This window comes from Anarhichas minor, unplaced genomic scaffold (genome assembly GCF_050575085.1).
Source record: "Anarhichas minor isolate MPS153535 unplaced genomic scaffold, ASM5057508v1 ptg000025l, whole genome shotgun sequence".
Classification (NCBI taxonomy): domain Eukaryota; kingdom Metazoa; phylum Chordata; class Actinopteri; order Perciformes; family Anarhichadidae; genus Anarhichas; species Anarhichas minor.
Window position 1 is genome coordinate 1,183,041 of NW_027466471.1, and position 25,932 is coordinate 1,208,972.

At 42.8% G+C, this 25,932-nt stretch overlaps 38 non-coding genes across 38 annotated transcripts; all 38 read right to left on the reverse strand.

Annotated features, from left to right (window-relative positions):
• Window positions 1–421: 421 nt before the first annotated feature.
• trnal-cag (transfer RNA leucine (anticodon CAG)) lies at window positions 422–504 on the reverse strand. The gene has a single exon. It is a non-coding gene; the product is annotated as a tRNA-Leu (tRNA).
• A 547-nt stretch (window positions 505–1,051) lies between these two features.
• On the reverse strand, window positions 1,052–1,123 carry trnaq-cug (transfer RNA glutamine (anticodon CUG)). Its single transcript has one exon. It is a non-coding gene; the product is annotated as a tRNA-Gln (tRNA).
• A 434-nt stretch (window positions 1,124–1,557) lies between these two features.
• On the reverse strand, window positions 1,558–1,640 carry trnal-cag (transfer RNA leucine (anticodon CAG)). Its single transcript has one exon. It is a non-coding gene; the product is annotated as a tRNA-Leu (tRNA).
• Window positions 1,641–2,177: 537 nt separating this feature from the next.
• Window positions 2,178–2,249, reverse strand: trnaq-cug (transfer RNA glutamine (anticodon CUG)). Its single transcript has one exon. It is a non-coding gene; the product is annotated as a tRNA-Gln (tRNA).
• A 1,064-nt stretch (window positions 2,250–3,313) lies between these two features.
• Window positions 3,314–3,385, reverse strand: trnaq-cug (transfer RNA glutamine (anticodon CUG)). Its single transcript has one exon. It is a non-coding gene; the product is annotated as a tRNA-Gln (tRNA).
• Window positions 3,386–4,449: 1,064 nt separating this feature from the next.
• Window positions 4,450–4,521, reverse strand: trnaq-cug (transfer RNA glutamine (anticodon CUG)). Its single transcript has one exon. It is a non-coding gene; the product is annotated as a tRNA-Gln (tRNA).
• A 434-nt stretch (window positions 4,522–4,955) lies between these two features.
• trnal-cag (transfer RNA leucine (anticodon CAG)) lies at window positions 4,956–5,038 on the reverse strand. Its single transcript has one exon. It is a non-coding gene; the product is annotated as a tRNA-Leu (tRNA).
• A 547-nt stretch (window positions 5,039–5,585) lies between these two features.
• trnaq-cug (transfer RNA glutamine (anticodon CUG)) lies at window positions 5,586–5,657 on the reverse strand. Its single transcript has one exon. It is a non-coding gene; the product is annotated as a tRNA-Gln (tRNA).
• A 435-nt stretch (window positions 5,658–6,092) lies between these two features.
• trnal-cag (transfer RNA leucine (anticodon CAG)) lies at window positions 6,093–6,175 on the reverse strand. Its single transcript has one exon. It is a non-coding gene; the product is annotated as a tRNA-Leu (tRNA).
• Window positions 6,176–6,722: 547 nt separating this feature from the next.
• Window positions 6,723–6,794, reverse strand: trnaq-cug (transfer RNA glutamine (anticodon CUG)). Its single transcript has one exon. It is a non-coding gene; the product is annotated as a tRNA-Gln (tRNA).
• A 1,050-nt stretch (window positions 6,795–7,844) lies between these two features.
• trnaq-cug (transfer RNA glutamine (anticodon CUG)) lies at window positions 7,845–7,916 on the reverse strand. The gene has a single exon. It is a non-coding gene; the product is annotated as a tRNA-Gln (tRNA).
• Window positions 7,917–8,979: 1,063 nt separating this feature from the next.
• On the reverse strand, window positions 8,980–9,051 carry trnaq-uug (transfer RNA glutamine (anticodon UUG)). Its single transcript has one exon. It is a non-coding gene; the product is annotated as a tRNA-Gln (tRNA).
• A 434-nt stretch (window positions 9,052–9,485) lies between these two features.
• trnal-cag (transfer RNA leucine (anticodon CAG)) lies at window positions 9,486–9,568 on the reverse strand. The gene has a single exon. It is a non-coding gene; the product is annotated as a tRNA-Leu (tRNA).
• Window positions 9,569–10,105: 537 nt separating this feature from the next.
• trnaq-cug (transfer RNA glutamine (anticodon CUG)) lies at window positions 10,106–10,177 on the reverse strand. The gene has a single exon. It is a non-coding gene; the product is annotated as a tRNA-Gln (tRNA).
• Window positions 10,178–11,231: 1,054 nt separating this feature from the next.
• trnaq-cug (transfer RNA glutamine (anticodon CUG)) lies at window positions 11,232–11,303 on the reverse strand. Its single transcript has one exon. It is a non-coding gene; the product is annotated as a tRNA-Gln (tRNA).
• Window positions 11,304–12,857: 1,554 nt separating this feature from the next.
• Window positions 12,858–12,940, reverse strand: trnal-cag (transfer RNA leucine (anticodon CAG)). Its single transcript has one exon. It is a non-coding gene; the product is annotated as a tRNA-Leu (tRNA).
• Window positions 12,941–13,477: 537 nt separating this feature from the next.
• trnaq-cug (transfer RNA glutamine (anticodon CUG)) lies at window positions 13,478–13,549 on the reverse strand. The gene has a single exon. It is a non-coding gene; the product is annotated as a tRNA-Gln (tRNA).
• A 419-nt stretch (window positions 13,550–13,968) lies between these two features.
• Window positions 13,969–14,051, reverse strand: trnal-cag (transfer RNA leucine (anticodon CAG)). Its single transcript has one exon. It is a non-coding gene; the product is annotated as a tRNA-Leu (tRNA).
• A 1,038-nt stretch (window positions 14,052–15,089) lies between these two features.
• On the reverse strand, window positions 15,090–15,172 carry trnal-cag (transfer RNA leucine (anticodon CAG)). The gene has a single exon. It is a non-coding gene; the product is annotated as a tRNA-Leu (tRNA).
• Window positions 15,173–15,709: 537 nt separating this feature from the next.
• trnaq-cug (transfer RNA glutamine (anticodon CUG)) lies at window positions 15,710–15,781 on the reverse strand. Its single transcript has one exon. It is a non-coding gene; the product is annotated as a tRNA-Gln (tRNA).
• A 434-nt stretch (window positions 15,782–16,215) lies between these two features.
• Window positions 16,216–16,298, reverse strand: trnal-cag (transfer RNA leucine (anticodon CAG)). The gene has a single exon. It is a non-coding gene; the product is annotated as a tRNA-Leu (tRNA).
• A 537-nt stretch (window positions 16,299–16,835) lies between these two features.
• Window positions 16,836–16,907, reverse strand: trnaq-cug (transfer RNA glutamine (anticodon CUG)). Its single transcript has one exon. It is a non-coding gene; the product is annotated as a tRNA-Gln (tRNA).
• A 434-nt stretch (window positions 16,908–17,341) lies between these two features.
• Window positions 17,342–17,424, reverse strand: trnal-cag (transfer RNA leucine (anticodon CAG)). Its single transcript has one exon. It is a non-coding gene; the product is annotated as a tRNA-Leu (tRNA).
• A 542-nt stretch (window positions 17,425–17,966) lies between these two features.
• trnaq-cug (transfer RNA glutamine (anticodon CUG)) lies at window positions 17,967–18,038 on the reverse strand. The gene has a single exon. It is a non-coding gene; the product is annotated as a tRNA-Gln (tRNA).
• A 434-nt stretch (window positions 18,039–18,472) lies between these two features.
• Window positions 18,473–18,555, reverse strand: trnal-cag (transfer RNA leucine (anticodon CAG)). Its single transcript has one exon. It is a non-coding gene; the product is annotated as a tRNA-Leu (tRNA).
• Window positions 18,556–19,087: 532 nt separating this feature from the next.
• trnaq-cug (transfer RNA glutamine (anticodon CUG)) lies at window positions 19,088–19,159 on the reverse strand. The gene has a single exon. It is a non-coding gene; the product is annotated as a tRNA-Gln (tRNA).
• Window positions 19,160–19,593: 434 nt separating this feature from the next.
• Window positions 19,594–19,676, reverse strand: trnal-cag (transfer RNA leucine (anticodon CAG)). The gene has a single exon. It is a non-coding gene; the product is annotated as a tRNA-Leu (tRNA).
• A 542-nt stretch (window positions 19,677–20,218) lies between these two features.
• Window positions 20,219–20,290, reverse strand: trnaq-cug (transfer RNA glutamine (anticodon CUG)). Its single transcript has one exon. It is a non-coding gene; the product is annotated as a tRNA-Gln (tRNA).
• Window positions 20,291–20,724: 434 nt separating this feature from the next.
• Window positions 20,725–20,807, reverse strand: trnal-cag (transfer RNA leucine (anticodon CAG)). Its single transcript has one exon. It is a non-coding gene; the product is annotated as a tRNA-Leu (tRNA).
• A 542-nt stretch (window positions 20,808–21,349) lies between these two features.
• Window positions 21,350–21,421, reverse strand: trnaq-cug (transfer RNA glutamine (anticodon CUG)). The gene has a single exon. It is a non-coding gene; the product is annotated as a tRNA-Gln (tRNA).
• A 434-nt stretch (window positions 21,422–21,855) lies between these two features.
• trnal-cag (transfer RNA leucine (anticodon CAG)) lies at window positions 21,856–21,938 on the reverse strand. The gene has a single exon. It is a non-coding gene; the product is annotated as a tRNA-Leu (tRNA).
• A 547-nt stretch (window positions 21,939–22,485) lies between these two features.
• trnaq-cug (transfer RNA glutamine (anticodon CUG)) lies at window positions 22,486–22,557 on the reverse strand. Its single transcript has one exon. It is a non-coding gene; the product is annotated as a tRNA-Gln (tRNA).
• Window positions 22,558–22,991: 434 nt separating this feature from the next.
• On the reverse strand, window positions 22,992–23,074 carry trnal-cag (transfer RNA leucine (anticodon CAG)). Its single transcript has one exon. It is a non-coding gene; the product is annotated as a tRNA-Leu (tRNA).
• Window positions 23,075–23,621: 547 nt separating this feature from the next.
• Window positions 23,622–23,693, reverse strand: trnaq-cug (transfer RNA glutamine (anticodon CUG)). Its single transcript has one exon. It is a non-coding gene; the product is annotated as a tRNA-Gln (tRNA).
• Window positions 23,694–24,127: 434 nt separating this feature from the next.
• trnal-cag (transfer RNA leucine (anticodon CAG)) lies at window positions 24,128–24,210 on the reverse strand. The gene has a single exon. It is a non-coding gene; the product is annotated as a tRNA-Leu (tRNA).
• A 547-nt stretch (window positions 24,211–24,757) lies between these two features.
• Window positions 24,758–24,829, reverse strand: trnaq-cug (transfer RNA glutamine (anticodon CUG)). Its single transcript has one exon. It is a non-coding gene; the product is annotated as a tRNA-Gln (tRNA).
• Window positions 24,830–25,095: 266 nt separating this feature from the next.
• trnal-cag (transfer RNA leucine (anticodon CAG)) lies at window positions 25,096–25,178 on the reverse strand. Its single transcript has one exon. It is a non-coding gene; the product is annotated as a tRNA-Leu (tRNA).
• A 547-nt stretch (window positions 25,179–25,725) lies between these two features.
• On the reverse strand, window positions 25,726–25,797 carry trnaq-cug (transfer RNA glutamine (anticodon CUG)). The gene has a single exon. It is a non-coding gene; the product is annotated as a tRNA-Gln (tRNA).
• Window positions 25,798–25,932: the final 135 nt, after the last annotated feature.

Below are 25,932 nucleotides of genomic sequence, written 5' to 3' on the forward strand. Positions count from 1 at the left end.
AAAATACACAGTTTTGGTAGACAGTTTCTTATTTGGCATCCGCTAGTACGTTATCTGTGCAGGGAATAGGACATCGAAGGCATACAACGTTACCAATGACAAAGAAGCTAACAAGACACAGAAACCGTTTCAGGCTAACTTCAGAATTTTAGTAAGATCAGCAGAGGATTTGGGAAATGACAAGTAAAGAAATTGTTTTGAGAGACTTCCTACAAACAATGAATCCAGCAAAATATAGGCCAACTGTTTACAAACACATGGTTAGATTACATTGGTTGATAATGTAGAGGTTTACAAATGCTGCTGTTGCAGTTGTCGTGCAGTATTTTGTCAAATGCCTGCTCCTTGACATACAAAGCATTGCTAAGCTTTCTTTCACAATATCATGTTACAGTCAACGCAACCAGTGAAAAACAATTGCTGTCAGAAGTGGGATTCGAACCCACGCCTCCAGTGGAGACTGCGACCTGAACGCAGCGCCTTGGACCGCTCGGCCATCCTGACTGAAAAAAACCTAAATTTGCTTTGTTTTGCCATCTAATGAGCCTTTAAGTGCATTAATATGTTCCGCAAACACGACGTCTTGAATCAGTATTCATTGCCGTTGACCCCACTAACACAGCCCCTTGTGTTTTTTTAACACACAAATGGTTGGACACAGCCCCCATCTGACGTCGGAAAGCTGTGGGTCGATGGGGTTTCCAAAGCTGGTCGACCATCCAACAACCACCTCTGATGGAGTATACGGGTCCCTTGATGACGAACACTTTAGACTCTAACGGCAAGAACCTGAGTTGAAATCTCAGTCAAACTTCTTTTTTTATGGTGATTACAAGACACAATACAAAGTGTGCATCCATGATTTAAGTGGAAACCATTTTGCTCCCTGTCAATAGTACTTCATTCTTAGATCACTCCGGTGAAGGTCAAGACACTCCTCTCCGGTCTCACTTGTACCTGAAGCAAGATGGCCACACCAGTCCAACTTTTGCTGAGATGTGGAAAGGTTGCATTTTTTGACCTTTTTTGACCTTTACTCTAGCTTAAAATCAGGTTCCACTGAGATTTGAACTCAGATCACTGGATTCAGAGTCCAGAGTGCTAACCATTACACCATGGAACCTCTACACCCTCAAAAAATACACAGTTTTGGTAGACAGTTTCTTATTTGGCATCCGCTAGTACGTTATCTGTGCAGGGAATAGGACATCGAAGGCATACAACGTTACCAATGACAAAGAAGCTAACAAGACACAGAAACCGTTTCAGGCTAACTTCAGAATTTTAGTAAGATCAGCAGAGGATTTGGGAAATGACAAGTAAAGAAATTGTTTTGAGAGACTTCCTACAAACAATGAATCCAGCAAAATATAGGCCAACTGTTTACAAACACATGGTTAGATTACATTGGTTGATAATGTAGAGGTTTACAAATGCTGCTGTTGCAGTTGTCGTGCAGTATTTTGTCAAATGCCTGCTCCTTGACATACAAAGCATTGCTAAGCTTTCTTTCACAATATCATGTTACAGTCAACGCAACCAGTGAAAAACAATTGCTGTCAGAAGTGGGATTCGAACCCACGCCTCCAGTGGAGACTGCGACCTGAACGCAGCGCCTTGGACCGCTCGGCCATCCTGACTGAAAAAAACCTAAATTTGCTTTGTTTTGCCATCTAATGAGCCTTTAAGTGCATTAATATGTTCCGCAAACACGACGTCTTGAATCAGTATTCATTGCCGTTGACCCCACTAACACAGCCCCTTGTGTTTTTTTAACACACAAATGGTTGGACACAGCCCCCATCTGACGTCGGAAAGCTGTGGGTCGATGGGGTTTCCAAAGCTGGTCGACCATCCAACAGCCACCTCTGATGGAGTATACGGGTCCCTTGATGACGAACACTTTAGACTCTAACGGCAAGAACCTGAGTTGAAATCTCAGTCAAACTTCTTTTTTTATGGTGATTACAAGACACAATACAAAGTGTGCATCCATGATTAAAGTGGAAACCATTTTGCTCCCTGTCAATAGTACTTCATTCTTAGATCACTCCGGTGAAGGTCAAGACACTCCTCTCCGGTCTCACTTGTACCTGAAGCAAGATGGCCTCACCAGTCCAACTTTTGCTGAGATGTGGAAAGGTTGCATTTTTTGACCTTTACTCTAGCTTAAAATCAGGTTCCACTGAGATTTGAACTCAGATCACTGGATTCAGAGTCCAGAGTGCTAACCATTACACCATGGAACCTCTACACCCTCAAAAAATACACAGTTTTGGTAGACAGTTTCTTATTTGGCATCCGCTAGTACGTTATCTGTGCAGGGAATAGGACATCGAAGGCATACAACGTTACCAATGACAAAGAAGCTAACAAGACACAGAAACCGTTTCAGGCTAACTTCAGAATTTTAGTAAGATCAGCAGAGGATTTGGGAAATGACAAGTAAAGAAATTGTTTTGAGAGACTTCCTACAAACAATGAATCCAGCAAAATATAGGCCAACTGTTTACAAACACATGGTCAGATTACATTGGTTGATAATGTAGAGGCTTACAAATGCTGCTGTTGCAGTAGTCGTGCGGTATTTTGTCAAATGCCTGCTCCTTCACATACAAAGCATTGCTAAGCTTTCTTTCACAATATCATGTTACAGTCAACGCAACCAGTGAAAAACAATTGCTGCCAGAAGTGGGATTCTAACCCACGCCTCCAGCGGAGACTGCGACCTGAACGCAGCGCCTTGGACCGCTCGGCCATCCTGACTGAAAAAAACCTAAATTTGCTTTGTTTTGCCATCTAATGAGCCTTTAAGTGCATTAATATGTTCCGCAAACACGCCGTCTTGAATCAGTATTCATTGCCGTTGACCCCACTAACACAGCCCCTTGTGTTTTTTTAACACACAAATGGTTGGACACAGCCCCCATCTGACGTCGGAAAGCTGTGGGTCGATGGGGTTTCCAAAGCTGGTCGACCATCCAACAACCACCTCTGATGGAGTATACGGGTCCCTTGATGACGAACACTTTAGACTCTAACGGCAAGAACCTGAGTTGAAATCTCAGTCAAACTTCTTTTTTTATGGTGATTACAAGACACAATACAAAGTGTGCATCCATGATTTAAGTGGAAACCATTTTGCTCCCTGTCAATAGTACTTCATTCTTAGATCACTCCGGTGAAGGTCAAGACACTCCTCTCCGGTCTCACTTGTACCTGAAGCAAGATGGCCACACCAGTCCAACTTTTGCTGAGATGTGGAAAGGTTGCATTTTTTGACCTTTTTTGACCTTTACTCTAGCTTAAAATCAGGTTCCACTGAGATTTGAACTCAGATCACTGGATTCAGAGTCCAGAGTGCTAACCATTACACCATGGAACCTCTACACCCTCAAAAAATACACAGTTTTGGTAGACAGTTTCTTATTTGGCATCCGCTAGTACGTTATCTGTGCAGGGAATAGGACATCGAAGGCATACAACGTTACCAATGACAAAGAAGCTAACAAGACACAGAAACCGTTTCAGGCTAACTTCAGAATTTTAGTAAGATCAGCAGAGGATTTGGGAAATGACAAGTAAAGAAATTGTTTTGAGAGACTTCCTACAAACAATGAATCCAGCAAAATATAGGCCAACTGTTTACAAACACATGGTTAGATTACATTGGTTGATAATGTAGAGGTTTACAAATGCTGCTGTTGCAGTTGTCGTGCAGTATTTTGTCAAATGCCTGCTCCTTGACATACAAAGCATTGCTAAGCTTTCTTTCACAATATCATGTTACAGTCAACGCAACCAGTGAAAAACAATTGCTGTCAGAAGTGGGATTCGAACCCACGCCTCCAGTGGATACTGCGACCTGAACGCAGCGCCTTGGACCGCTCGGCCATCCTGACTGAAAAAAACCTAAATTTGCTTTGTTTTGCCATCTAATGAGCCTTTAAGTGCATTAATATGTTCCGCAAACACGACGTCTTGAATCAGTATTCATTGCCGTTGACCCCACTAACACAGCCCCTTGTGTTTTTTTAACACACAAATGGTTGGACACAGCCCCCATCTGACGTCGGAAAGCTGTGGGTCGATGGGGTTTCCAAAGCTGGTCGACCATCCAACAACCACCTCTGATGGAGTATACGGGTCCCTTGATGACGAACACTTTAGACTCTAACGGCAAGAACCTGAGTTGAAATCTCAGTCAAACTTCTTTTTTTATGGTGATTACAAGACACAATACAAAGTGTGCATCCATGATTTAAGTGGAAACCATTTTGCTCCCTGTCAATAGTACTTCATTCTTAGATCACTCCGGTGAAGGTCAAGACACTCCTCTCCGGTCTCACTTGTACCTGAAGCAAGATGGCCACACCAGTCCAACTTTTGCTGAGATGTGGAAAGGTTGCATTTTTTGACCTTTTTTGACCTTTACTCTAGCTTAAAATCAGGTTCCACTGAGATTTGAACTCAGATCACTGGATTCAGAGTCCAGAGTGCTAACCATTACACCATGGAACCTCTACACCCTCAAAAAATACACAGTTTTGGTAGACAGTTTCTTATTTGGCATCCGCTAGTACGTTATCTGTGCAGGGAATAGGACATCGAAGGCATACAACGTTACCAATGACAAAGAAGCTAACAAGACACAGAAACCGTTTCAGGCTAACTTCAGAATTTTAGTAAGATCAGCAGAGGATTTGGGAAATGACAAGTAAAGAAATTGTTTTGAGAGACTTCCTACAAACAATGAATCCAGCAAAATATAGGCCAACTGTTTACAAACACATGGTTAGATTACATTGGTTGATAATGTAGAGGTTTACAAATGCTGCTGTTGCAGTTGTCGTGCAGTATTTTGTCAAATGCCTGCTCCTTGACATACAAAGCATTGCTAAGCTTTCTTTCACAATATCATGTTACAGTCAACGCAACCAGTGAAAAACAATTGGTGTCAGAAGTGGGATTCGAACCCACGCCTCCAGTGGAGACTGCGACCTGAACGCAGCGCCTTGGACCGCTCGGCCATCCTGACTGAAAAAAACCTAAATTTGCTTTGTTTTGCCATCTAATGAGCCTTTAAGTGCATTAATATGTTCCGCAAACACGACGTCTTGAATCAGTATTCATTGCCGTTGACCCCACTAACACAGCCCCTTGTGTTTTTTTAACACACAAATGGTTGGACACAGCCCCCATCTGATGTCGGAAAGCTGTGGGTCGATGGGGTTTCCAAAGCTGGTCGACCATCGAACAACCACCTCTGATGGAGTATACGGGTCCCTTGATGACGAACACTTTAGACTCTAACGGCAAGAACCTGAGTTGAAATCTCAGTCAAACTTCTTTTTTTATGGTTATTACAAGACACAATACAAAGTGTGCATCCATGATTTAAGTGGAAACCATTTTGCTCCCTGTCAATAGTACTTCATTCTTAGATCACTCCGGTGAAGGTCAAGACACTCCTCTCCGGTCTCACTTGTACCTGAAGCAAGATGGCCACACCAGTCCAACTTTTGCTGAGATGTGGAAAGGTTGCATTTTTTGACCTTTTTTGACCTTTACTCTAGCTTAAAATCAGGTTCCACTGAGATTTGAACTCAGATCACTGGATTCAGAGTCCAGAGTGCTAACCATTACACCATGGAACCTCTACACCCTCACAAAAATACACAGTTTTGGTAGACAGTTTCTTATTTGGCATCCGCTAGTACGTTATCTGTGCAGGGAATAGGACATCGAAGGCATACAACGTTACCAATGACAAAGAAGCTAACAAGACACAGAAACCGTTTCAGGCTAACTTCAGAATTTTAGTAAGATCAGCAGAGGATTTGGGAAATGACAAGTAAAGAAATTGTTTTGAGAGACTTCCTTCAAACAATGAATCCAGCAAAATATAGGCCAACTGTTTACAAACACATGGTTAGATTACATTGGTTGATAATGTAGAGGTTTACAAATGCTACTGTTGCAGTTGTCGTGCAGTATTTTGTCAAATGCCTGCTCCTTGACATACAAAGCATTGCTAAGCTTTCTTTCACAATATCATGTTACAGTCAACGCAACCAGTGAAAAACAATTGCTGTCAGAAGTGGGATTCGAACCCACGCCTCCAGTGGAGACTGCGACCTGAACGCAGCGCCTTGGACCGCTCGGCCATCCTGACTGAAAAAAACCTAAATTTGCTTTGTTTTGCCATCTAATGAGCCTTTAAGTGCATTAATATGTTCCGCAAACACGACGTCTTGAATCAGTATTCATTGCCGTTGACCCCACTAACACAGCCCCTTGTGTTTTTTTAACACACAAATGGTTGGACACAGCCCCCATCTGATGTCGGAAAGCTGTGGGTCGATGGGGTTTCCAAAGCTGGTCGACCATCGAACAACCACCTCTGATGGAGTATACGGGTCCCTTGATGACGAACACTTTAGACTCTAACGGCAAGAACCTGAGTTGAAATCTCAGTCAAACTTCTTTTTTTATGGTTATTACAAGACACAATACAAAGTGTGCATCCATGATTTAAGTGGAAACCATTTTGCTCCCTGTCAATAGTACTTCATTCTTAGATCACTCCGGTGAAGGTCAAGACACTCCTCTCCGGTCTCACTTGTACCTGAAGCAAGATGGCCACACCAGTCCAACTTTTGCTGAGATGTGGAAAGGTTGCATTTTTTGACCTTTTTTGACCTTTACTCTAGCTTAAAATCAGGTTCCACTGAGATTTGAACTCAGATCACTGGATTCAGAGTCCAGAGTGCTAACCATTACACCATGGAACCTCTACACCCTCAAAAAATACACAGTTTTGGTAGACAGTTTCTTATTTGGCATCCGCTAGTACGTTATCTGTGCAGGGAATAGGACATCGAAGGCATACAACGTTACCAATGACAAAGAAGCTAACAAGACACAGAAACCGTTTCAGGCTAACTTCAGAATTTTAGTAAGATCAGCAGAGGATTTGGGAAATGACAAGTAAAGAAATTGTTTTGAGAGACTTCCTACAAACAATGAATCCAGCAAAATATAGGCCAACTGTTTACAAACACATGGTTAGATTACATTGGTTGATAATGTAGAGGCTTGCAAATGCTGCTGCTGCAGTGGTCGTGCAGTAGTTTGTCAAATGCCTGCTCCTTGACATACAAAGCATTGCTAAGCTTTCTTTCACAATATCATGTTACAGTCAACGCAACCAGTGAAAAACAATTGCTGTCAGAAGTGGGATTCGAACCCACGCCTCCAGTGGAGACTGCGACCTTACCGCAGCGCCTTGGACCGCTCGGCCATCCTGATTGAAAAAAACCCTGAATTTGCTTTGTTTTGCCATCTAATGAGCCTTTAAGTGCATTAATATGTTCCGCAAACACGACGTCTTGAATCAGTATTCATTGCCGTTGACCCCACTAACACAGCCCCTTGTGTTTTTTTAACACACAAATGGTTGGACACAGCCCCCATCTGACGTCGGAAAGCTGTGGGTCGATGGGGTTTCCAAAGCTGGTCGACCATCCAACAGCCACCTCTGATGGAGTATACCTCTGATGACGAACACTTTAGACTCTAACGGCAAGAACCTGAGTTGAAATCTCAGTCAAACTTCTTGTTTTATGGTGATTACAAGACACAATACAAAGTGTGCATCCATGATTAAAGTGGAAACCATTTTGCTCCCTGTCAATAGTACTTCATTCTTAGATCACTCCGGTGAAGGTCAAGACACTCCTCTCCGGTCTCACTTGTACCTGAAGCAAGATGGCCTCACCAGTCCAACTTTTGCTGAGATGTGGAAAGGTTGCATTTTTTGACCTTTACTCTAGCTTAAAATCAGGTTCCACTGAGATTTGAACTCAGATCACTGGATTCAGAGTCCAGAGTGCTAACCATTACACCATGGAACCTCTACGCCCTCAAAAAATACACAGTTTTGGTAGACAGTTTCTTATTTGGCATCCGCTAGTACGTTATCTGTGCAGGGAATAGGACATCGAAGGCATACAACGTTACCAATGACAAAGAAGCTAACAAGACACAGAAACCGTTTCAGGCTAACTTCAGAATTTTAGTAAGATCAGCAGAGGATTTGGGAAATGACAAGTAAAGAAATTGTTTTGAGAGACTTCCTACAAACAATGAATCCAGCAAAATATAGGCCAACTGTTTACAAACACATGGTCAGATTACATTGGTTGATAATGTAGAGGCTTACAAATGCTGCTGTTGCAGTAGTCGTGCAGTATTTTGTCAAATGCCTGCTCCTTGACATACAAAGCATTGCTAAGCTTTCTTTCACAATATCATGTTACAGTCAACGCAACCAGTGAAAAACAATTGCTGCCAGAAGTGGGATTCTAACCCACGCCTCCAGCGGAGACTGTGACCTGAACGCAGCGCCTTGGACCGCTCGGCCATCCTGACTGACAAAAACCTAAATTTGCTTTGTTTGGCCATCTAATGAGCCTTTAATTAAGTGCATTAATATGTTCCGCAAACACGCCGTCTTGAATCAGTATTCATTGCCGTTGACCCCACTAACACAGCCCCTTGTGTTTTTTTAACACACAAATGGTTGGACACAGCCCCCATCTGAGGTCGGAAAGCTGTGGGTCGATGGGGTTTCCAAAGCTGGTCGACCATCCAACAGCCACCTCTGATGGAGTATACCTCTGATGACGAACACTTTAGACTCTAACGGCAAGAACCTGAGTTGAAATCTCAGTCAAACTTCTTGTTTTATGGTGATTACAAGACACAATACAAAGTGTGCATCCATGATTAAAGTGGAAACCATTTTGCTCCCTGTCAATAGTACTTCATTCTTAGATCACTCCGGTGAAGGTCAAGACACTCCTCTCCGGTCTCACTTGTACCTGAAGCAAGATGGCCACACCAGTCCAACTTTTGCTGAGATGTGGAAAGGTTGCATTTTTTGACCTTTTTTGACCTTTACTCTACCTTAAAATCAGGTTCCACCGAGATTTCAACTCAGATCACTGGAGTCAAAGTCCAGAGTGCTAACCATTACACCATGGAACCTCTATCCACTCAAACAATACACAGTTTTAGTAGACCCTTTCTTATTTGGCATCCGCTAGTATGTTATCTGTGCAGGGAATAGGACATAGAAGGCATACAACGTTACCAATGACAAAGAAGCTAACAAGACACAGAAACCGTTTCAGGCTAACTTCAGAATTTTAGTAAGATCAGCAGAGGATTTGGGAAATGACAAGTAAAGAAATTGTTTTGAGAGACTTCCTACAAACAATGAATCCAGCAAAATGTAGGCCAACTGTTTACAAACACATGGTTAGATTACATTGGTTGATAATGTAGAGGCTTACAAATGCTGCTGTTGCAGTAGTCGTGCAGTATTTTGTCAAATGCCTGCTCCTTGACATACAAAGCATTGCTAAGCTTTCTTTCACAATATCATGTTACAGTCAACGCAACCAGTGAAAAACAATTGCTGTCAGAAGTGGGATTCGAACCCACGCCTCCAGTGGAGACTGCGACCTGAACGCAGCGCCTTGGACCGCTCGGCCATCCTGACTGAAAAAAACCTAAATTTGCTTTGTTTTGCCATCTAATGAGCCTTTAAGTGCATTAATATGTTCCGCAAACACGACGTCTTGAATCAGTATTCATTGCCGTTGACCCCACTAACACAGCCCCTTGTGTTTTTTTAACACACAAATGGTTGGACACAGCCCCCATCTGACGTCGGAAAGCTGTGGGTCGATGGGGTTTCCAAAGCTGGTCGACCATCCAACAGCCACCTCTGATGGAGTATACGGGTCCCTTGATGACGAACACTTTAGACTCTAACGGCAAGAACCTGAGTTGAAATCTCAGTCAAACTTCTTGTTTTATGGTGATTACAAGACACAATACAAAGTGTGCATCCATGATTAAAGTGGAAACCATTTTGCTCCCTGTCAATAGTACTTCATTCTTAGATCACTCCGGTGAATGTCAAGACACTCCTCTCCGGTCTCACTTGTACCTGAAGCAAGATGGCCTCACCAGTCCAACTTTTGCTGAGATGTGGAAAGGTTGCATTTTTTGACCTTTACTCTAGCTTAAAATCAGGTTCCACTGAGATTTGAACTCAGATCACTGGATTCAGAGTCCAGAGTGCTAACCATTACACCATGGAACCTCTACGCCCTCAAAAAATACACAGTTTTGGTAGACCGTTTCTTATTTGGCATCCGCTAGTATGTTATCTGTGCAGGGAATAGGACATAGAAGGCATACAATGTTACCAATGACAAAGAAGCTAACAAGACACAGAAACCATTTCAGGCTAACTTCAGAATTTTAGTAAGATCAGCAGAGGATTTGGGAAATGACAAGTAAAGAAATTGTTTTGAGAGACTTCCTACAAACAATGAATCCAGCAAAATATGGGCCAACTGTTTAAAAACACATGGTCAGATTACATTGGTTGATAATGTAGAGGCTTACAAATGCTGCTGTTGCAGTAGTCGTGCAGTATTTTGTCAAATGCCTGCTCCTTGACATACAAAGCATTGCTAAGCTTTCTTTCACAATATCATGTTACAGTCAACGCAACCAGTGAAAAACAATTGCTGTCAGAAGTGGGATTCGAACCCACACCTCCAGTGGAGACTGCGACCTGAACGCAGCGCCTTGGACCGCTCGGCCATCCTGACTGAAAAAAACCTAAATTTGCTTTGTTTTGCCATCTAATGAGCCTTTAAGTGCATTAATATGTTCCGCAAACACGACGTCTTGAATCAGTATTCATTGCCGTTGACCCCACTAACACAGCCCCTTGTGTTTTTTTAACACACAAATGGTTGGACACAGCCCCCATCTGACGTCGGAAAGCTGTGGGTCGATGGGGTTTCCAAAGCTGGTCGACCATCCAACAGCCACCTCTGATGGAGTATACGGGTCCCTTGATGACGAACACTTTAGACTCTAACGGCAAGAACCTGAGTTGAAATCTCAGTCAAACTTCTTGTTTTATGGTGATTACAAGACACAATACAAAGTGTGCATCCATGATTAAAGTGGAAACCATTTTGCTCCCTGTCAATAGTACTTCATTCTTAGATCACTCCGGTGAATGTCAAGACACTCCTCTCCGGTCTCACTTGTACCTGAAGCAAGATGGCCTCACCAGTCCAACTTTTGCTGAGATGTGGAAAGGTTGCATTTTTTGACCTTTACTCTAGCTTAAAATCAGGTTCCACTGAGATTTGAACTCAGATCACTGGATTCAGAGTCCAGAGTGCTAACCATTACACCATGGAACCTCTACGCCCTCAAAAAATACACAGTTTTGGTAGACCGTTTCTTATTTGGCATCCGCTAGTATGTTATCTGTGCAGGGAATAGGACATAGAAGGCATACAATGTTACCAATGACAAAGAAGCTAACAAGACACAGAAACCATTTCAGGCTAACTTCAGAATTTTAGTAAGATCAGCAGAGGATTTGGGAAATGACAAGTAAAGAAATTGTTTTGAGAGACTTCCTACAAACAATGAATCCAGCAAAATATGGGCCAACTGTTTAAAAACACATGGTCAGATTACATTGGTTGATAATGTAGAGGCTTACAAATGCTGCTGTTGCAGTAGTCGTGCAGTATTTTGTCAAATGCCTGCTCCTTGACATACAAAGCATTGCTAAGCTTTCTTTCACAATATCATGTTACAGTCAACGCAACCAGTGAAAAACAATTGCTGTCAGAAGTGGGATTCGAACCCACACCTCCAGTGGAGACTGCGACCTGAACGCAGCGCCTTGGACCGCTCGGCCATCCTGACTGAAAAAAACCTAAATTTGCTTTGTTTTGCCATCTAATGAGCCTTTAAGTGCATTAATATGTTCCGCAAACACGACGTCTTGAATCAGTATTCATTGCCGTTGACCCCACTAACACAGCCCCTTGTGTTTTTTAACACACAAATGGTTGGACACAGCCCCCATCTGACGTCGGAAAGCTGTGGGTCGATGGGGTTTCCAAAGCTGGTCGACCATCCAACAGCCACCTCTGATGGAGTATACGGGTCCCTTGATGACGAACACTTTAGACTCTAACGGCAAGAACCTGAGTTGAAATCTCAGTCAAACTTCTTGTTTTATGGTGATTACAAGACACAATACAAAGTGTGCATCCATGATTAAAGTGGAAACCATTTTGCTCCCTGTCAATAGTACTTCATTCTTAGATCACTCCGGTGAAGGTCAAGACACTCCTCTCCGGTCTCACTTGTACCTGAAGCAAGATGGCCTCACCAGTCCAACTTTTGCTGAGATGTGGAAAGGTTGCATTTTTTGACCTTTACTCTAGCTTAAAATCAGGTTCCACTGAGATTTGAACTCAGATCACTGGATTCAGAGTCCAGAGTGCTAACCACTCTGGACACTCTGGACCCTCAAAAAACACACAGTTTTGGTAGACCGTTTCTTATTTGGCATCCGCTAGTACGTTATCTGTGCAGGGAATAGGACATCGAAGGCATACAACGTTACCAATGACAAAGAAGCTAACAAGACACAGAAACCGTTTCAGGCTAACTTCAGAATTTTAGTAAGATCAGCAGAGGATTTGGGAAATGACAAGTAAAGAAATTGTTTTGAGAGACTTTCTACAAACAATGAATCCAGCAAAATATAGGCCAACTGTTTACAAACACATGGTCAGATTACATTGGTTGATAATGTAGAGGCTTACAAATGCTGCTGTTGCAGTAGTCGTGCAGTATTTTGTCAAATGCCTGCTCCTTGACATACAAAGCATTGCTAAGCTTTCTTTCACAATATCATGTTACAGTCAACGCAACCAGTGAAAAACAATTGCTGTCAGAAGTGGGATTCGAACCCACGCCTCCAGTGGAGACTGCGACCTGAACGCAGCGCCTTGGACCGCTCGGCCATCCTGACTGAAAAAAACCTAAATTTGCTTTGTTTTGCCATCTAATGAGCCTTTAAGTGCATTAATATGTTCCGCAAACACGACGTCTTGAATCAGTATTCATTGCCGTTGACCCCACTAACACAGCCCCTTGTGTTTTTTTAACACACAAATGGTTGGACACAGCCCCCATCTGACGTCGGAAAGCTGTGGGTCGATGGGGTTTCCAAAGCTGGTCGACCATCCAACAGCCACCTCTGATGGAGTATACGGGTCCCTTGATGACGAACACTTTAGACTCTAACGGCAAGAACCTGAGTTGAAATCTCAGTCAAACTTCTTTTTTTATGGTGATTACAAGACACAATACAAAGTGTGCATCCATGATTAAAGTGGAAACCATTTTGCTCCCTGTCAATAGTACTTCATTCTTAGATCACTCCGGTGAAGGTCAAGACACTCCTCTCCGGTCTCACTTGTACCTGAAGCAAGATGGCCTCACCAGTCCAACTTTTGCTGAGATGTGGAAAGGTTGCATTTTTTGACCTTTACTCTAGCTTAAAATCAGGTTCCACTGAGATTTGAACTCAGATCATTGGATTCAGAGTCCAGAGTGCTAACCATTACACCATGGAACCTCTACGCAGTTTTGGTAGACCGTTTCTTATTTGGCATCCGCTAGTACGTTATCTGTGCAGGGAATAGGACATCGAAGGCATACAACGTTACCAATGACAAAGAAGCTAACAAGACACAGAAACCGTTTCAGGCTAACTTCAGAATTTTAGTAAGATCAGCAGAGGATTTGGGAAATGACAAGTAAAGAAATTGTTTTGAGAGACTTTCTACAAACAATGAATCCAGCAAAATATAGGCCAACTGTTTACAAACACATGGTCAGATTACATTGGTTGATAATGTAGAGGCTTACAAATGCTGCTGTTGCAGTAGTCGTGCAGTATTTTGTCAAATGCCTGCTCCTTGACATACAAAGCATTGCTAAGCTTTCTTTCACAATATCATGTTACAGTCAACGCAACCAGTGAAAAACAATTGCTGTCAGAAGTGGGATTCGAACCCACGCCTCCAGTGGAGACTGCGACCTGAACGCAGCGCCTTGGACCGCTCGGCCATCCTGACTGAAAAAAACCTAAATTTGCTTTGTTTTGCCATCTAATGAGCCTTTAAGTGCATTAATATGTTCCGCAAACACGACGTCTTGAATCAGTATTCATTGCCGTTGACCCCACTAACACAGCCCCTTGTGTTTTTTTAACACACAAATGGTTGGACACAGCCCCCATCTGACGTCGGAAAGCTGTGGGTCGATGGGGTTTCCAAAGCTGGTCGACCATCCAACAGCCACCTCTGATGGAGTATACGGGTCCCTTGATGACGAACACTTTAGACTCTAACGGCAAGAACCTGAGTTGAAATCTCAGTCAAACTTCTTGTTTTATGGTGATTACAAGACACAATACAAAGTGTGCATCCATGATTAAAGTGGAAACCATTTTGCTCCCTGTCAATAGTACTTCATTCTTAGATCACTCCGGTGAAGGTCAAGACACTCCTCTCCGGTCTCACTTGTACCTGAAGCAAGATGGCCTCACCAGTCCAACTTTTGCTGAGATGTGGAAAGGTTGCATTTTTTGACCTTTACTCTAGCTTAAAATCAGGTTCCACTGAGATTTGAACTCAGATCACTGGATTCAGAGTCCAGAGTGCTAACCACTCTGGACACTCTGGACCCTCAAAAAATACACAGTTTTGGTAGACCGTTTCTTATTTGGCATCCGCTAGTACGTTATCTGTGCAGGGAATAGGACATCGAAGGCATACAACGTTACCAATGACAAAGAAGCTAACAAGACACAGAAACCGTTTCAGGCTAACTTCAGAATTTTAGTAAGATCAGCAGAGGATTTGGGAAATGACAAGTAAAGAAATTGTTTTGAGAGACTTTCTACAAACAATGAATCCAGCAAAATATAGGCCAACTGTTTACAAACACATGGTCAGATTACATTGGTTGATAATGTAGAGGCTTACAAATGCTGCTGTTGCAGTAGTCGTGCAGTATTTTGTCAAATGCCTGCTCCTTGACATACAAAGCATTGCTAAGCTTTCTTTCACAATATCATGTTACAGTCAACGCAACCAGTGAAAAACAATTGCTGTCAGAAGTGGGATTCGAACCCACGCCTCCAGTGGAGACTGCGACCTGAACGCAGCGCCTTGGACCGCTCGGCCATCCTGACTGAAAAAAACCTAAATTTGCTTTGTTTTGCCATCTAATGAGCCTTTAAGTGCATTAATATGTTCCGCAAACACGACGTCTTGAATCAGTATTCATTGCCGTTGACCCCACTAACACAGCCCCTTGTGTTTTTTTAACACACAAATGGTTGGACACAGCCCCCATCTGACGTCGGAAAGCTGTGGGTCGATGGGGTTTCCAAAGCTGGTCGACCATCCAACAGCCACCTCTGATGGAGTATACGGGTCCCTTGATGACGAACACTTTAGACTCTAACGGCAAGAACCTGAGTTGAAATCTCAGTCAAACTTCTTTTTTTATGGTGATTACAAGACACAATACAAAGTGTGCATCCATGATTAAAGTGGAAACCATTTTGCTCCCTGTCAATAGTACTTCATTCTTAGATCACTCCGGTGAAGGTCAAGACACTCCTCTCCGGTCTCACTTGTACCTGAAGCAAGATGGCCTCACCAGTCCAACTTTTGCTGAGATGTGGAAAGGTTGCATTTTTTGACCTTTACTCTAGCTTAAAATCAGGTTCCACTGAGATTTGAACTCAGATCATTGGATTCAGAGTCCAGAGTGCTAACCATTACACCATGGAACCTCTACGCCCTCAAAAAATACACAGTTTTGGTAGACAGTTTCTTATTTGGCATCCGCTAGTACGTTATCTGTGCAGGGAATAGGACATCGAAGGCATACAACGTTACCAATGACAAAGAAGCTAACAAGACACAGAAACCGTTTCAGGCTAACTTCAGAATTTTAGTAAGATCAGCAGAGGATTTGGGAAATGACAAGTAAAGAAATTGTTTTGAGAGACTTTCTACAAACAATGAATCCAGCAAAATATAGGCCAACTGTTTACAAACACATGGTCAGATTACATTGGTTGATAATGTAGAGGCTTACAAATGCTGCTGTTGCAGTAGTCGTGCAGTATTTTGTCAAATGCCTGCTCCTTGACATACAAAGCATTGCTAAGCTTTCTTTCACAATATCATGTTACAGTCAACGCAACCAGTGAAAAACAATTGCTGTCAGAAGTGGGATTCGAACCCACGCCTCCAGTGGAGACTGCGACCTGAACGCAGCGCCTTGGACCGCTCGGCCATCCTGACTGAAAAAAACCTAAATTTGCTTTGTTTTGCCATCTAATGAGCCTTTAAGTGCATTAATATGTTCCGCAAACACGACGTCTTGAATCAGTATTCATTGCCGTTGACCCCACTAACACAGCCCCTTGTGTTTTTTTAACACACAAATGGTTGGACACAGCCCCCATCTGACGTCGGAAAGCTGTGGGTCGATGGGGTTTCCAAAGCTGGTCGACCATCCAACAGCCACCTCTGATGGAGTATATGGGTCCCTTGATGACGAACACTTTAGACTCTAACGGCAAGAACCTGAGTTGAAATCTCAGTCAAACTTCTTTTTTTATGGTGATTACAAGACACAATACAAAGTGTGCATCCATGATTAAAGTGGAAACCATTTTGCTCCCTGTCAATAGTACTTCATTCTTAGATCACTCCGGTGAAGGTCAAGACACTCCTCTCCGGTCTCACTTGTACCTGAAGCAAGATGGCCTCACCAGTCCAACTTTTGCGGAGATGTGGAAAGGTTGCATTTTTTGACCTTTACTCTAGCTTAAAATCAGGTTCCACTGAGATTTGAACTCAGATCACTGGATTCAGAGTCCAGAGTGCTAACCATTACACCATGGAACCTCTACGCCCTCAAAAAATACACAGCTTTGGTAGACAGTTTCTTATTTGGCATCCGCTAGTACGTTATCTGTGCAGGGAATAGGACATCGAAGGCATACAACGTTACCAATGACAAAGAAGCTAACAAGACACAGAAACCGTTTCAGGCTAACTTCAGAATTTTAGTAAGATCAGCAGAGGATTTGGGAAATGACAAGTAAAGAAATTGTTTTGAGAGACTTTCTACAAACAATGAATCCAGCAAAATATAGGCCAACTGTTTACAAACACATGGTCAGATTACATTGGTTGATAATGTAGAGGCTTACAAATGCTGCTGTTGCAGTAGTCGTGCAGTATTTTGTCAAATGCCTGCTCCTTGACATACAAAGCATTGCTAAGCTTTCTTTCACAATATCATGTTACAGTCAACGCAACCAGTGAAAAACAATTGCTGTCAGAAGTGGGATTCGAACCCACGCCTCCAGTGGAGACTGCGACCTGAACGCAGCGCCTTGGACCGCTCGGCCATCCTGACTGAAAAAAACCTAAATTTGCTTTGTTTTGCCATCTAATGAGCCTTTAAGTGCATTAATATGTTCCGCAAACACGCCGTCTTGAATCAGTATTCATTGCCGTTGACCCCACTAACACAGCCCCTTGTGTTTTTTTAACACACAAATGGTTGGACACAGCCCCCATCTGAGGTCGGAAAGCTGTGGGTCGATGGGGTTTCCAAAGCTGGTCGACCATCCAACAGCCACCTCTGATGGAGTATATCTCTGATGACGAACACTTTAGACTCTAACGGCAAGAACCTGAGTTGAAATCTCAGTCAAACTTCTTTTTTTATGGTTATTACAAGACACAATACAAAGTGTGCATCCATGATTTAAGTGGAAACCATTTTGCTCCCTGTCAATAGTACTTCATTCTTAGATCACTCCGGTGAAGGTCAAGACACTCCTCTCCGGTCTCACTTGTACCTGAAGCAAGATGGCCACACCAGTCCAACTTTTGCTGAGATGTGGAAAGGTTGCATTTTTTGACCTTTTTTGACCTTTACTCTAGCTTAAAATCAGGTTCCACTGAGATTTGAACTCAGATCACTGGATTCAGAGTCCAGAGTGCTAACCATTACACCATGGAACCTCTACACCCTCAAAAAATACACAGTTTTGGTAGACAGTTTCTTATTTGGCATCCGCTAGTACGTTATCTGTGCAGGGAATAGGACATCGAAGGCATACAACGTTACCAATGACAAAGAAGCTAACAAGACACAGAAACCGTTTCAGGCTAACTTCAGAATTTTAGTAAGATCAGCAGAGGATTTGGGAAATGACAAGTAAAGAAATTGTTTTGAGAGACTTTCTACAAACAATGAATCCAGCAAAATATAGGCCAACTGTTTACAAACACATGGTCAGATTACATTGGTTGATAATGTAGAGGCTTACAAATGCTGCTGTTGCAGTAGTCGTGCAGTATTTTGTCAAATGCCTGCTCCTTGACATACAAAGCATTGCTAAGCTTTCTTTCACAATATCATGTTACAGTCAACGCAACCAGTGAAAAACAATTGCTGTCAGAAGTGGGATTCGAACCCACGCCTCCAGTGGAGACTGCGACCTGAACGCAGCGCCTTGGACCGCTCGGCCATCCTGACTGAAAAAAACCTAAATTTGCTTTGTTTTGCCATCTAATGAGCCTTTAAGTGCATTAATATGTTCCGCAAACACGCCGTCTTGAATCAGTATTCATTGCCGTTGACCCCACTAACACAGCCCCTTGTGTTTTTTTAACACACAAATGGTTGGACACAGCCCCCATCTGAGGTCGGAAAGCTGTGGGTCGATGGGGTTTCCAAAGCTGGTCGACCATCCAACAGCCACCTCTGATGGAGTATACCTCTGATGACGAACACTTTAGACTCTAACGGCAAGAACCTGAGTTGAAATCTCAGTCAAACTTCTTTTTTTATGGTGATTACAAGACACAATACAAAGTGTGCATCCATGATTAAAGTGGAAACCATTTTGCTCCCTGTCAATAGTACTTCATTCTTAGATCACTCCGGTGAAGGTCAAGACACTCCTCTCCGGTCTCACTTGTACCTGAAGCAAGATGGCCTCACCAGTCCAACTTTTGCGGAGATGTGGAAAGGTTGCATTTTTTGACCTTTACTCTAGCTTAAAATCAGGTTCCACTGAGATTTGAACTCAGATCACTGGATTCAGAGTCCAGAGTGCTAACCATTACACCATGGAACCTCTACGCCCTCAAAAAATACACAGTTTTGGTAGACAGTTTCTTATTTGGCATCCGCTAGTACGTTATCTGTGCAGGGAATAGGACATCGAAGGCATACAACGTTACCAATGACAAAGAAGCTAACAAGACACAGAAACCGTTTCAGGCTAACTTCAGAATTTTAGTAAGATCAGCAGAGGATTTGGGAAATGACAAGTAAAGAAATTGTTTTGAGAGACTTTCTACAAACAATGAATCCAGCAAAATATAGGCCAACTGTTTACAAACACATGGTCAGATTACATTGGTTGATAATGTAGAGGCTTACAAATGCTGCTGTTGCAGTAGTCGTGCAGTATTTTGTCAAATGCCTGCTCCTTGACATACAAAGCATTGCTAAGCTTTCTTTCACAATATCATGTTACAGTCAACGCAACCAGTGAAAAACAATTGCTGTCAGAAGTGGGATTCGAACCCACGCCTCCAGTGGAGACTGCGACCTGAACGCAGCGCCTTGGACCGCTCGGCCATCCTGACTGAAAAAAACCTAAATTTGCTTTGTTTTGCCATCTAATGAGCCTTTAAGTGCATTAATATGTTCCGCAAACACGCCGTCTTGAATCAGTATTCATTGCCGTTGACCCCACTAACACAGCCCCTTGTGTTTTTTTAACACACAAATGGTTGGACACAGCCCCCATCTGAGGTCGGAAAGCTGTGGGTCGATGGGGTTTCCAAAGCTGGTCGACCATCCAACAGCCACCTCTGATGGAGTATACCTCTGATGACGAACACTTTAGACTCTAACGGCAAGAACCTGAGTTGAAATCTCAGTCAAACTTCTTTTTTTATGGTTATTACAAGACACAATACAAAGTGTGCATCCATGATTTAAGTGGAAACCATTTTGCTCCCTGTCAATAGTACTTCATTCTTAGATCACTCCGGTGAAGGTCAAGACACTCCTCTCCGGTCTCACTTGTACCTGAAGCAAGATGGCCACACCAGTCCAACTTTTGCTGAGATGTGGAAAGGTTGCATTTTTTGACCTTTTTTGACCTTTACTCTAGCTTAAAATCAGGTTCCACTGAGATTTGAACTCAGATCACTGGATTCAGAGTCCAGAGTGCTAACCATTACACCATGGAACCTCTACACCCTCAAAAAATACACAGTTTTGGTAGACAGTTTCTTATTTGGCATCCGCTAGTACGTTATCTGTGCAGGGAATAGGACATCGAAGGCATACAACGTTACCAATGACAAAGAAGCTAACAAGACACAGAAACCGTTTCAGGCTAACTTCAGAATTTTAGTAAGATCAGCAGAGGATTTGGGAAATGACAAGTAAAGAAATTGTTTTGAGAGACTTTCTACAAACAATGAATCCAGCAAAATATAGGCCAACTGTTTACAAACACATGGTCAGATTACATTGGTTGATAATGTAGAGGCTTACAAATGCTGCTGTTGCAGTAGTCGTGCAGTATTTTGTCAAATGCCTGCTCCTTGACATACAAAGCATTGCTAAGCTTTCTTTCACAATATCATGTTACAGTCAACGCAACCAGTGAAAAACAATTGCTGTCAGAAGTGGGATTCGAACCCACGCCTCCAGTGGAGACTGCGACCTGAACGCAGCGCCTTGGACCGCTCGGCCATCCTGACTGAAAAAAACCTAAATTTGCTTTGTTTTGCCATCTAATGAGCCTTTAAGTGCATTAATATGTTCCGCAAACACGCCGTCTTGAATCAGTATTCATTGCCGTTGACCCCACTAACACAGCCCCTTGTGTTTTTTTAACACACAAATGGTTGGACACAGCCCCCATCTGAGGTCGGAAAGCTGTGGGTCGATGGGGTTTCCAAAGCTGGTCGACCATCCAACAGCCACCTCTGATGGAGTATACCTCTGATGACGAACACTTTAGACTCTAACGGCAAGAACCTGAGTTGAAATCTCAGTCAAACTTCTTTTTTTATGGTTATTACAAGACACAATACAAAGTGTGCATCCATGATTTAAGTGGAAACCATTTTGCTCCCTGTCAATAGTACTTCATTCTTAGATCACTCCGGTGAAGGTCAAGACACTCCTCTCCGGTCTCACTTGTACCTGAAGCAAGATGGCCACACCAGTCCAACTTTTGCTGAGATGTGGAAAGGTTGCATTTTTTGACCTTTTTTGACCTTTACTCTAGCTTAAAATCAGGTTCCACTGAGATTTGAACTCAGATCACTGGATTCAGAGTCCAGAGTGCTAACCATTACACCATGGAACCTCTACGCCCTCAAAAAATACACAGTTTTGGTAGACAGTTTCTTATTTGGCATCCGCTAGTACGTTATCTGTGCAGGGAATAGGACATCGAAGGCATACAACGTTACCAATGACAAAGAAGCTAACAAGACACAGAAACCGTTTCAGGCTAACTTCAGAATTTTAGTAAGATCAGCAGAGGATTTGGGAAATGACAAGTAAAGAAATTGTTTTGAGAGACTTCCTACAAACAATGAATCCAGCAAAATATAGGCCAACTGTTTACAAACACATGGTTAGATTACATTGGTTGATAATGTAGAGGTTTACAAATGCTGCTGTTGCAGTTGTCGTGCAGTATTTTGTCAAATGCCTGCTCCTTGACATACAAAGCATTGCTAAGCTTTCTTTCACAATATCATGTTACAGTCAACGCAACCAGTGAAAAACAATTGCTGTCAGAAGTGGGATTCGAACCCACGCCTCCAGTGGAGACTGCGACCTGAACGCAGCGCCTTGGACCGCTCGGCCATCCTGACTGAAAAAAACCTAAATTTGCTTTGTTTTGCCATCTAATGAGCCTTTAAGTGCATTAATATGTTCCGCAAACACGACGTCTTGAATCAGTATTCATTGCCGTTGACCCCACTAACACAGCCCCTTGTGTTTTTTTAACACACAAATGGTTGGACACAGCCCCCATCTGACGTCGGAAAGCTGTGGGTCGATGGGGTTTCCAAAGCTGGTCGACCATCCAACAACCACCTCTGATGGAGTATACGGGTCCCTTGATGACGAACACTTTAGACTCTAACGGCAAGAACCTGAGTTGAAATCTCAGTCAAACTTCTTTTTTTATGGTGATTACAAGACACAATACAAAGTGTGCATCCATGATTTAAGTGGAAACCATTTTGCTCCCTGTCAATAGTACTTCATTCTTAGATCACTCCGGTGAAGGTCAAGACACTCCTCTCCGGTCTCACTTGTACCTGAAGCAAGATGGCCACACCAGTCCAACTTTTGCTGAGATGTGGAAAGGTTGCATTTTTTGACCTTTTTTGACCTTTACTCTAGCTTAAAATCAGGTTCCACTGAGATTTGAACTCAGATCACTGGATTCAGAGTCCAGAGTGCTAACCATTACACCATGGAACCTCTACACCCTCAAAAAATACACAGTTTTGGTAGACAGTTTCTTATTTGGCATCCGCTAGTACGTTATCTGTGCAGGGAATAGGACATCGAAGGCATACAACGTTACCAATGACAAAGAAGCTAACAAGACACAGAAACCGTTTCAGGCTAACTTCAGAATTTTAGTAAGATCAGCAGAGGATTTGGGAAATGACAAGTAAAGAAATTGTTTTGAGAGACTTCCTACAAACAATGAATCCAGCAAAATATAGGCCAACTGTTTACAAACACATGGTCAGATTACATTGGTTGATAATGTAGAGGCTTACAAATGCTGCTGTTGCAGTAGTCGTGCAGTATTTTGTCAAATGCCTGCTCCTTGACATACAAAGCATTGCTAAGCTTTCTTTCACAATATCATGTTACAGTCAACGCAACCAGTGAAAAACAATTGCTGTCAGAAGTGGGATTCGAACCCACGCCTCCAGTGGAGACTGCGACCTGAACGCAGCGCCTTGGACCGCTCGGCCATCCTGACTGAAAAAAACCTAAATTTGCTTTGTTTTGCCATCTAATGAGCCTTTAAGTGCATTAATATGTTCCGCAAACACGACGTCTTGAATCAGTATTCATTGCCGTTGACCCCACTAACACAGCCCCTTGTGTTTTTTTAACACACAAATGGTTGGACACAGCCCCCATCTGACGTCGGAAAGCTGTGGGTCGATGGGGTTTCCAAAGCTGGTCGACCATCCAACAACCACCTCTGATGGAGTATACGGGTCCCTTGATGACGAACACTTTAGACTCTAACGGCAAGAACCTGAGTTGAAATCTCAGTCAAACTTCTTTTTTTATGGTGATTACAAGACACAATACAAAGTGTGCATCCATGATTTAAGTGGAAACCATTTTGCTCCCTGTCAATAGTACTTCATTCTTAGATCACTCCGGTGAAGGTCAAGACACTCCTCTCCGGTCTCACTTGTACCTGAAGCAAGATGGCCACACCAGTCCAACTTTTGCTGAGATGTGGAAAGGTTGCATTTTTTGACCTTTTTTGACCTTTACTCTAGCTTAAAATCAGGTTCCACTGAGATTTGAACTCAGATCACTGGATTCAGAGTCCAGAGTGCTAACCATTACACCATGGAACCTCTACACCCTCAAAAAATACACAGTTTTGGTAGACAGTTTCTTATTTGGCATCCGCTAGTACGTTATCTGTGCAGGGAATAGGACATCGAAGGCATACAACGTTACCAATGACAAAGAAGCTAACAAGACACAGAAACCGTTTCAGGCTAACTTCAGAATTTTAGTAAGATCAGCAGAGGATTTGGGAAATGACAAGTAAAGAAATTGTTTTGAGAGACTTCCTACAACCAATGAATCCAGCAAAATATAGGCCAACTGTTTACAAACACATGGTTAGATTACATTGGTTGATAATGTAGAGGTTTACAAATGCTGCTGTTGCAGTTGTCGTGCAGTATTTTGTCAAATGCCTGCTCCTTGACATACAAAGCATTGCTAAGCTTTCTTTCACAATATCATGTTACAGTCAACGCAACCAGTGAAAAACAATTGCTGTCAGAAGTGGGATTCGAACCCACGCCTCCAGTGGAGACTGCGACCTGAACGCAGCGCCTTGGACCGCTCGGCCATCCTGACTGAAAAAAACCTAAATTTGCTTTGTTTTGCCATCTAATGAGCCTTTAAGTGCATTAATATGTTCCGCAAACACGACGTCTTGAATCAGTATTCATTGCCGTTGACCCCACTAACACAGCCCCTTGTGTTTTTTTAACACACAAATGGTTGGACACAGCCCCCATCTGACGTCGGAAAGCTGTGGGTCGATGGGGTTTCCAAAGCTGGTCGACCATCCAACAACCACCTCTGATGGAGTATACGGGTCCCTTGATGACGAACACTTTAGACTCTAACGGCAAGAACCTGAGTTGAAATCTCAGTCAAACTTCTTTTTTTATGGTGATTACAAGACACAATACAAAGTGTGCATCCATGATTTAAGTGGAAACCATTTTGCTCCCTGTCAATAGTACTTCATTCTTAGATCACTCCGGTGAAGGTCAAGACACTCCTCTCCGGTCTCACTTGTACCTGAAGCAAGATGGCCACACCAGTCCAACTTTTGCTGAGATGTGGAAAGGTTGCATTTTTTGACCTTTTTTGACCTTTACTCTAGCTTAAAATCAGGTTCCACTGAGATTTGAACTCAGATCACTGGATTCAGAGTCCAGAGTGCTAACCATTACACCATGGAACCTCTATGACCTATAAAAATACACAGTTTCTACAAACCTTTTGTAGAAACCAATTCCTACAAACAATGAATCCAGCAAAATATAGGCCAACTGTTTACAAACACATGGTCAGATTACATTGGTTGATAATGTAGAGGCTTACAAATGCTGCTGTTGCAGTAGTCGTGCAGTATTTTGTCAAATGCCTGCTCCTTGACATACAAAGCATTGCTAAGCTTTCTTTCACAATATCATGTTACAGTCAACGCAACCAGTGAAAAACAATTGCTGTCAGAAGTGGGATTCGAACCCACGCCTCCAGTGGAGACTGCGACCTGAACGCAGCGCCTTGGACCGCTCGGCCATCCTGACTGAAAAAAACCTAAATTTGCTTTGTTTTGCCATCTAATGAGCCTTTAAGTGCATTAATATGTTCCGCAAACACGACGTCTTGAATCAGTATTCATTGCCGTTGACCCCACTAACACAGCCCCTTGTGTTTTTTTAACACACAAATGGTTGGACACAGCCCCCATCTGACGTCGGAAAGCTGTGGGTCGATGGGGTTTCCAAAGCTGGTCGACCATCCAACAACCACCTCTGATGGAGTATACGGGTCCCTTGATGACGAACACTTTAGACTCTAACGGCAAGAACCTGAGTTGAAATCTCAGTCAAACTTCTTTTTTTATGGTGATTACAAGACACAATACAAAGTGTGCATCCATGATTTAAGTGGAAACCATTTTGCTCCCTGTCAATAGTACTTCATTCTTAGATCACTCCGGTGAAGGTCAAGACACTCCTCTCCGGTCTCACTTGTACCTGAAGCAAGATGGCCACACCAGTCCAACTTTTGCTGAGATGTGGAAAGGTTGCATTTTTTGACCTTTTTTGACCTTTACTCTAGCTTAAAATCAGGTTCCACTGAGATTTGAACTCAGATCACTGGATTCAGAGTCCAGAGTGCTAACCATTACACCATGGAACCTCTACACCCTCAAAAAATACACAGTTTTGGTAGACAGTTTCTTATTTGGCATCCGCTAGTACGTTATCTGTGCAGGGAATAGGACATCGAAGGCATACAACGTTACCAATGACAAAGAAGCTAACAAGACACAGA